The sequence below is a fragment of the Pongo pygmaeus genome, chromosome 4, assembly GCF_028885625.2.
Source record: "Pongo pygmaeus isolate AG05252 chromosome 4, NHGRI_mPonPyg2-v2.0_pri, whole genome shotgun sequence".
Classification (NCBI taxonomy): Eukaryota; Metazoa; Chordata; class Mammalia; order Primates; family Hominidae; genus Pongo; species Pongo pygmaeus.
This window is the reverse complement of record NC_072377.2, coordinates 92,247,402-92,255,096: the sequence shown is the minus strand read 5'-3', so window position 1 is coordinate 92,255,096 and position 7,695 is coordinate 92,247,402. Positions and strand designations below refer to the sequence as shown.

The window sequence follows — 7,695 nt, the reverse complement described above, 5'->3', positions numbered from 1 at the left end:
CAATTTAAGAAAGAATTAGAATAGCCATTTTAATTTCACACAGGAATGGAATTATATGTGGCTTTAAAAAATTATTGATAAATAGACTGTAAATACTGATAAGCTATTAGTTCATTTGAACTAAAAACAGGAGAGAAATAGAAAAAATAAAATGGGATGGCAGCACAGACAAAATAATATTTAGAGGGTGAGCAAGTAAGAGGATGTGGCCATAGAAAAGTATGAAAAGACATGGGCCCTGGAGGTATGCAACTAGTCTTATACCTAGTTGAGGAGAGATAGTGATGATGCCACTGAAGAGGTTAATTTTTGCACATGTCCTCCCACTTGCTAGTCATGTGTTCTTGTTTCATAGTTGAGACAGGTATTATTATGCCCACTATACAGATAAAGAGACACAAATGCAGAGAAGTTGAGGCTCCTCTGATGTAAAGAGTTACATGCCAGCTCCAGCCCTGTGATTCTTTTTTTTTTTTTACTTTTTTTTTTTAAAGTTAGGATGAGAGCTTAAAAACTGCGAAAGATGAACCAAAAATATGTGAAATTTTTAAAAAGAGTCACTGAGGAATTCTGAGCTGTCAAATATATCCAGAAAAATAAAGCAGGGAAAAAGTGAGATGATAGGGTTTTTAAAAATTCCTGTTCAAGTTCGTAACAGGCACAGTGCCTCTTTTTATTCATCTCCTGCCTGTACATATTTTCCCACACACCATTCTGTAGTTATAAAATTCATTCCCTTGCCCACTGGGTCAGTATTTTATTACTTTACCGGTTTCTTTTTGTAATAGCTTTTTATACTCCTTGCCGGTGAAAGTATACCCCCAGAAGAAGAAGACGACCAAAGGAAGGAGAACGTGGGCAGGAAAGGCCTGGCAAGCAAGGTCACTGTTAGAGCCACGTCTCGATTGTTCCATTTCCCCAGTGGGCGCTATTACACATTTCCCCTTAAGCATGAGGCCATGTTATTTTCTGTGTTTAGCTTTTACCTAGAACATGGATGAGCTCATCAGAAAATATAACAAAATTAAATTCTATCATTGCTCATTGCAACCACGTAGCTGATATTTTATGTATTGCATCTTAAATCTCCTTCTGGAAGTGTAACAGAGTTATAACCTGTATAATTTGTACCATTGTTGACATTTTTATCTTCTTCGAAAACAATTTAGTACAACTTTAATTGAAGATCTTAAGCCTCACAGGTTAGTGGGCTTGGAGCAGGATGTGGAAATAATGGGAGAAAACCACTCATCAAAGTAGTTAAATGACTTGAACTCGATCACACAATTGGCTGAGTCTGGATTGAGAACCTGGAGTTTTATCTTAGGCTCTGGATCTTACCACATTGCCTTTCAAATTCATTTCAGTCGGAGGCGGTGTCTCATGCCTGTAATCTCTGCACTTTGGGAGGCCAAGCCGGGAGGATTACCTGAGGTCAGGAGTTCTAGACCAGCCTGGCCAACATGGTGAAACCCCGTCTCTACTTACAATATAAAAATTAGCTGAGCATGGTGGCAGGTGCCTGTAATCCCATCTACTCAGGAGACTGAGGCAGGAGAATCACTTGAACCTGGGAGGCGGAGGTTGCAGTGAGCCAAGATCACGCCACTGCACTCCAGCCTGGGCAAAAGAGTGAGACTCTGTCAAAAAAAAAAAAAATCATTTCAGTCAGTGTTTATTGATCACTTGCCATGTGTTAAATGCTATAGAGAATTGCATTAGAATTCTCCACTCATGAGCTTACTCTTTTATTAGGGTATGTCCAAACAGGTCTAGAAGAAAAATTTTAAAACATCTTTTGCAGGAAGAGAAATTTCTAAGCCAAAACATTCATTCCCCCAAAAAGCAAAACCCTAACATATATTTATAATTATGCAACAACACAGATGAGGGAAATCTTTAGCTATGAGTAGTGAAAACAATCACACTACAAAACTATTGGCCTTATTTGTATGTCTGCCAAAATAAGTAAAAACATAGGCAGTGAAAGAAAAACTTGACTACTAAGACGCCTTCCTTACTCAAAGCTACCATCTCCAAATATTCTCCGAGTCAACCAACAAATATCAAGTATTCATTTCCTGTCAGGCACTGGATTAGAGATCTGAGAATGAACAAAACAGATGTAATTCCTACCGTATTGAATGAGATAATTTGAATATCTTTTCTACTTTCAAAATATAAGCTAATATACTTTCTGGCCATTCATATTTTAGTAAGAATTACTTTAAATGAATAATCAATTTTCTTGGCTCTCTGTTATGGGAGGATATTAATTAGTGACAGCTCAGTTTTATTGTTCATGGTGAGGTTGCAGGGCAGAAAACAGAAAGAACAATAAAAAAGTGAGAGGTCATTTTAGAACATGGAGAATCTGGGGAGGGTGTCCCAGAATGCAATGCCAACAAATATCGAGTACTCATTTACTGTCAGGCACTAGATTAGAGACCTGAGAATTCCATGGAATGATGCCACCATGAAAAGCTCACGGTTACCTTAGGGGTTTGGGTGTCTAGAGAAAAGTAGGAGAGGAGTGACCAAGGAAAACATTGCTTTCTTATTGCATCAGGTTCTTGGTGTCAAATTCATTGACCCAGGAATCTGTGAACTTAGAAACCTTATTAAAAAATTTGGATTTTTTTTTCCCCACAAATAGAACTTTTTTTTTATGGATAGGATTTATTGGTTGGCATTAGGATATGGTCACACAGTGGAAGCCTTCATGAGTACAGAGCTTGTCATTTGTCCAGAAGGTCACAATTGGGGATGTCTTTGACTCCACAGTCATCTGGGATGAGCTACTTCTCAGCCACCATGTCTCCACTTCACTCAAATTGAACTTGATAAAGCACCACTTCTTTGAGATGTGGATCTTCTGGCAGTCAAGAACTTGAACTTGGCACTGTGTAGGGCCTCAATCACATGCTCCTTGTTCTGCTTGGTGCAGATGGACCTGATGACTTGGCCAATATGAACCCAGGCTATGATACTCTGAAACTTTCCAAAGGCACCTTGCATACCTGTCTACAGCCTACACTGGGACAGCATAAGGTCAGAGACATGAACATACACTGGAAACGGCTGCCTTCAAGGTCCCTTAGAGGCAACCCATACAAGAAACAGGCTGCATACACTACCAAGGAACCTGCTGTTTGCAGCCATTGCACACCAAGCCCCCATGAGGAAAAGAGCTCGGTCAACTTAATTGGCTGCAGACAAATAGGCTTTTTTATTTGCCACTATTAAAATCAAACTTTAAACAGATTCTTGGACTTGTGGCTCATATCCATCGGCTCATTCAACATTAGCACCTGTCTTGTCCCCAGTAGCTTTTCCAGAACAACTAACTTCATCATGAAACTCTATTAGTTTTCCCAATTCAAACTTGGGCTTCTTCAGCATTTTTACTTTTCTAATGAATACATCATGAAGAGGATAAATAGATTGGCAAGCATTTTCTATGTCTTTTCCAATGTTGTCTGGAATCAATTTATTGAACACTTTTTTGAAGTCGTTTGTCTGCACTTCTGTGTTTATGATTTCTATCATCTCCTTCTGAATTTGACAGACCTGTTGGTGCTGAGCTTAAGAGGTCTTGTGTATCTGATTGTTGCATTTTCTATAAAATCAATACAGAACTGACCAAGCAAATAACCATCGGTAGTCTTGACATTGACATGAGCTTCAGTCATGGTTTACCATTTTTTGACCATGGAACACATTTTGTCATGGGTAAGATCCATGCCATGGAAGTTAGGCAGTTTTTGCCCTGAACATCTTCAGTAATCAGCTAGTTTATTCTAAATGCAACTTCATTATTCTGCAGATCAGCAAGACCCACTTCAAACACATGACCCTTAAGGTCATCAGGTGCAATTCTTGTTCCTTGAATGCTAGTGTCTTTCCAATATTCCTTATATTGAACATAGCAGGTGCTTTCACGTGATACCAATCTTTCTTAGAAAATGGATCAACCCCTTTCTTCTTGGCTTCCTTTTTGCCACCTTTCATAAGACGCTTATTCTTGCCAGCCACCATGGTGCTGTTCAGAGACCCAAAAGGCAAGAATTTGGATTTTATCAACCTTGAATAATGTCTGCAAAATATCACTTCTTAGTAATCTTTCATGAGTGATCATTCTAGCCCCAGAAAGATAGAAAGACTGTTATATGTTCCTATATGTTCTGGCTCATGATATGGTCTGACATAGACTGTCATAGAAAGACAGTCTTTCTGTCTGTTCTATGTCAGACCATATCATGAGCCAGATAGCTGATATTTTAGGTAGGTTTAGAACAGTTTTTTTAAAAAACATTTTCTACCAAAGCATCCCTAACTGGTAGTACAGGAGAAAGTTTTGAGTGGCAAAACTCCAAAAACAGAATTATACCAGTGATGGTAGGGAACAAGAGAACTGTTGAGGGTAAGTCAAGGCAGGAAGTTTGAAATGCCTTTAAAATCTTGTGGTTGTTTTCCTTAAAAATTTAAGCAATTATTATATACTAACCCATAACAGGTTCATGTTTTTTATTGTTTTCATTTTTGTTTTCAGACAGGGTCTCGCTCTGTCACCCAGGCTGGAGTGCAGTGGTGCCATTAGGAAACACTGCAGCCTCAACCTCCCAGCTCAAGCATCCTCCCACCTCAGCCTCCCAAGTAGCTGGGACTACAGGCACTCACCACCATGCCAGGTTAATTTTTTTTTTTTTGTATTTATTGTACAGACAAGGTTTCGCCATGTTGCCCAGGCTGGTCTTGAATTCCTGGCCTTGAGTGATCCACAAACCTCAGCCTCCCCAGGTGCTAGGATTATAGGCATGAGCCACTGCACCTGACCTCATGTTTGTCTTACATTTAAGCAATGCCCTTTAAAATACTTGCTAGTATTCAAATTGACTCTCTGGAAAGAGATGCTATGATAACTGTGTGGTCTCAGTCCACCCACACACTTCGGCACATGCACGAGGATGTTTTACAAGGTTTTGTTGGGGAATATACTGAATACACATGTTCAGTTGTCTGAGCAGTCACAGTGCCATGGTTTAGTTGAATTGAGAGTACCTTGAATTGGTTTGTAAGAGTGTGATTGGTCTGTCTCAGATTCCCATTCATTACTGGGACCCCCAAGTTTCCAAGGATTTTTCTATGATCTACATCTGACTGCCAATGATATGGGCTTGGATGGCCAGGACAAGTAGAAAATACGAGACCCAGCATTCCAGGTCAAAATGATTCTGGGTGAAGCATCCCTGCCAGCCATTCCCCATATGGGCTGTTGTTGGGGTGATCAGACCCAACACCAGGTCATGGGTGTGAAGAAGTCCAGCAGAATCAAAGGATTGAGAAAAACACAGTTTGAGAGAGAAAGTGGGACCGGGAGGCCAAAGGCCCCAAGCTCTGGGAACCCACGCTATTTATTGGTGCTCAAACAAACAGGTGGTCAGGATGTGGGGGTTGAAAGGAAACAGTGTATCAAGTGAATGAGAAATATATGGCTGCTTGAGATAACAGGAGTGCTAGAAGCAAGGAACCAGCAAGTCTAGCAGACATGCAAGCCCTGCCTCAGCTTCTCTCCCAACACTCATCTTTTCTCCCAATAAGCTGTTAATAGAATTTTGCCTTCTAAACATCCCCCTCTACCACCAGACTTGGCCTCAGAGAAGTCCAACTGAGTGTAAGGCACAGAGATCACAGAGAAGCTGATGCAACTCTGCTATTATCTAGGTTCCTTCATCCCATCAGTATTTATTGAGTGTGTGGCAGGCATCATTTGAGAATGGGGATAAAACAGTGAAGACAGAAAAGGTTACAGTGGTAGGCAGAATCCTGACTCCCAAAGATGTCTGTGCACTATTCTCTCAGAACCTGAGAACAGTTACTTTAAATGGCTAGAGTCTTTAGCTGGCCACAGTGGCACACACTTGTAGTCCCAGTTGAGGTGAAAGGATCACTTGAGTTCAGGAGTTTGAGACGAACCTGGACAACATAGAAAGACCCCTGTCTTTAAAAATAAAAGTAGGCTGGGCGCAGTGGCTCACACCTGTAATCCCAGTATTTTCGGAGGTCGAGGTTGCCGGATCACTCGAGGCCAGGAGTTTGAAAGCGGCATGACCAATATGGCAAAACCCCATCTCTAATAAAAATACTAAAATTAGCCATGCATGGTGGGGCATGCCTGTAATTCTAGCTACTCGCAAGGCTGAGTCACAAGAATCGCTTGAACCCAGGACGGGGAGCTTGCAGTGAGCCTAGATTGCGCCACTGCACTCCAGCCTGAGCAAAAGAGTGAGACTCTGTCTCAAAAAATAAAATAAATAAAATAAAATAAAATAAAATAAAATAAAATTAAAATAAAATAAAGGCTTTGCAGATGTGAGGGTATGGACTTTGAGATGGGAAAATTATCGTCGATTAGGGGGGCCTAATCTAATCGTATGAGTCCTTAAAATCTGAACCTTTTTCATGCTGGGAGAAAGACGAGATAAAAGAAAGATTCAAAATGTGAGGCCAAGCATGGTGGCTCACAACTGTAATCCCAGCACTTTGGGAGGCTGAGGCGTGTGGATCACCTGAGCTCAGGAGTTCATGACCAGCCTGGTCAACATGGTGGAACCCCATCTCTACTAAAAATACAAAAATAAGCTGGTTGTGGTGGCGCGTGCCTATAATCCCAGCTACTTGGGAGGCTGAGGCTAGAAGATTGCTTGAACTCAGGAGGTGAAGGTTGCAGTGAGCTGAGATCATGCTACTGCACTCCAGCCTGGGTGAGAGAGTGAGACTCTGTCTACATTTAAAAAAAAAAAAAGAAAGAAAAGAAAAAAAATGTGAGGAATTCAATCCACTGTTGCTGGCTTTGAAGTGGAAGGAGAGGCAATAAGACAAGGAACACAGCCTTGACAACATCTTGCTTTTGTCCCAGTGAGAACTGTGTCAAGTTTCTCATCTCCAGAACTGCAAGATGATAGATTTTATGTTATTTTAAGGTATTCAATTTGTGGTAACTTATCACAACAACCAATAGGAAACTAATAAAATTCCCATCCTCTTTGTGCTTGTATTCTAGTGAAAATAAAAATAAATATAAATAACAGGGCATTTAAATATTCTAATAAGAGGTAGGAAGGAAATGAATGAAGTGATGTGAATGGGACTATAATGGACTCATCTGTCAACTTTTTAATGCTTTAAGAATGCTCCAACGCACGAATTTTGGTGTTAGGCAAAGATTAGCTCCCCCTATAGGAGTTATTTATGTATCTCTTTTCCAGCTAGAGACAGGCATTTTACTTAGGCTCCACTAATAATACAGCCATGCTAGAATTTAAATTAGAGGCTACTGATGCAAAAGGGAAGGATAGTTCAGGTAATTTCTCTTTCTCCCTCCCTCCCTTCCTCTTTCTTTCTCTTCCTCCAGCCCTCTTTCCCACTATCTCCTTCTCACTCTCTATCTCCCTCCCTCCTGTAATAGTAGCTGGGGCTGCAAGATAATATAGGGCACAAAATAGCCAACTCGCCTTTGGTAGCCAGAATTACTCCTTCATCAGATAAGTTCTGCTTCTGCAATATAGCTTTAGATGCTGTTCTGGAAGCTGAGCCCAAGCCTAGCTCTCCAGCCCTCTCAACAATTCTGTAAACCACAAAACATCTTTTTATTACTCTTTTTCTGCTTAACCAACTGAAGTCACCTTTGATCTC

At 40.6% G+C, this 7,695-nt stretch overlaps 1 non-coding gene and 1 pseudogene across 1 annotated transcript; both read right to left on the bottom strand.

Moving 5' to 3' along the window:
* Positions 1 to 3,079: 3,079 nt before the first annotated feature.
* LOC129037703 (small nucleolar RNA SNORA70) lies at positions 3,080 to 3,215 on the bottom strand. The gene has a single exon (XR_008502931.1). It is a non-coding gene; the product is annotated as a small nucleolar RNA SNORA70 (small nucleolar RNA).
* Positions 3,216 to 3,255: 40 nt separating this feature from the next.
* On the bottom strand, positions 3,256 to 4,038 carry LOC129036572 (small ribosomal subunit protein eS1-like; annotated as a pseudogene).
* Positions 4,039 to 7,695: the final 3,657 nt, after the last annotated feature.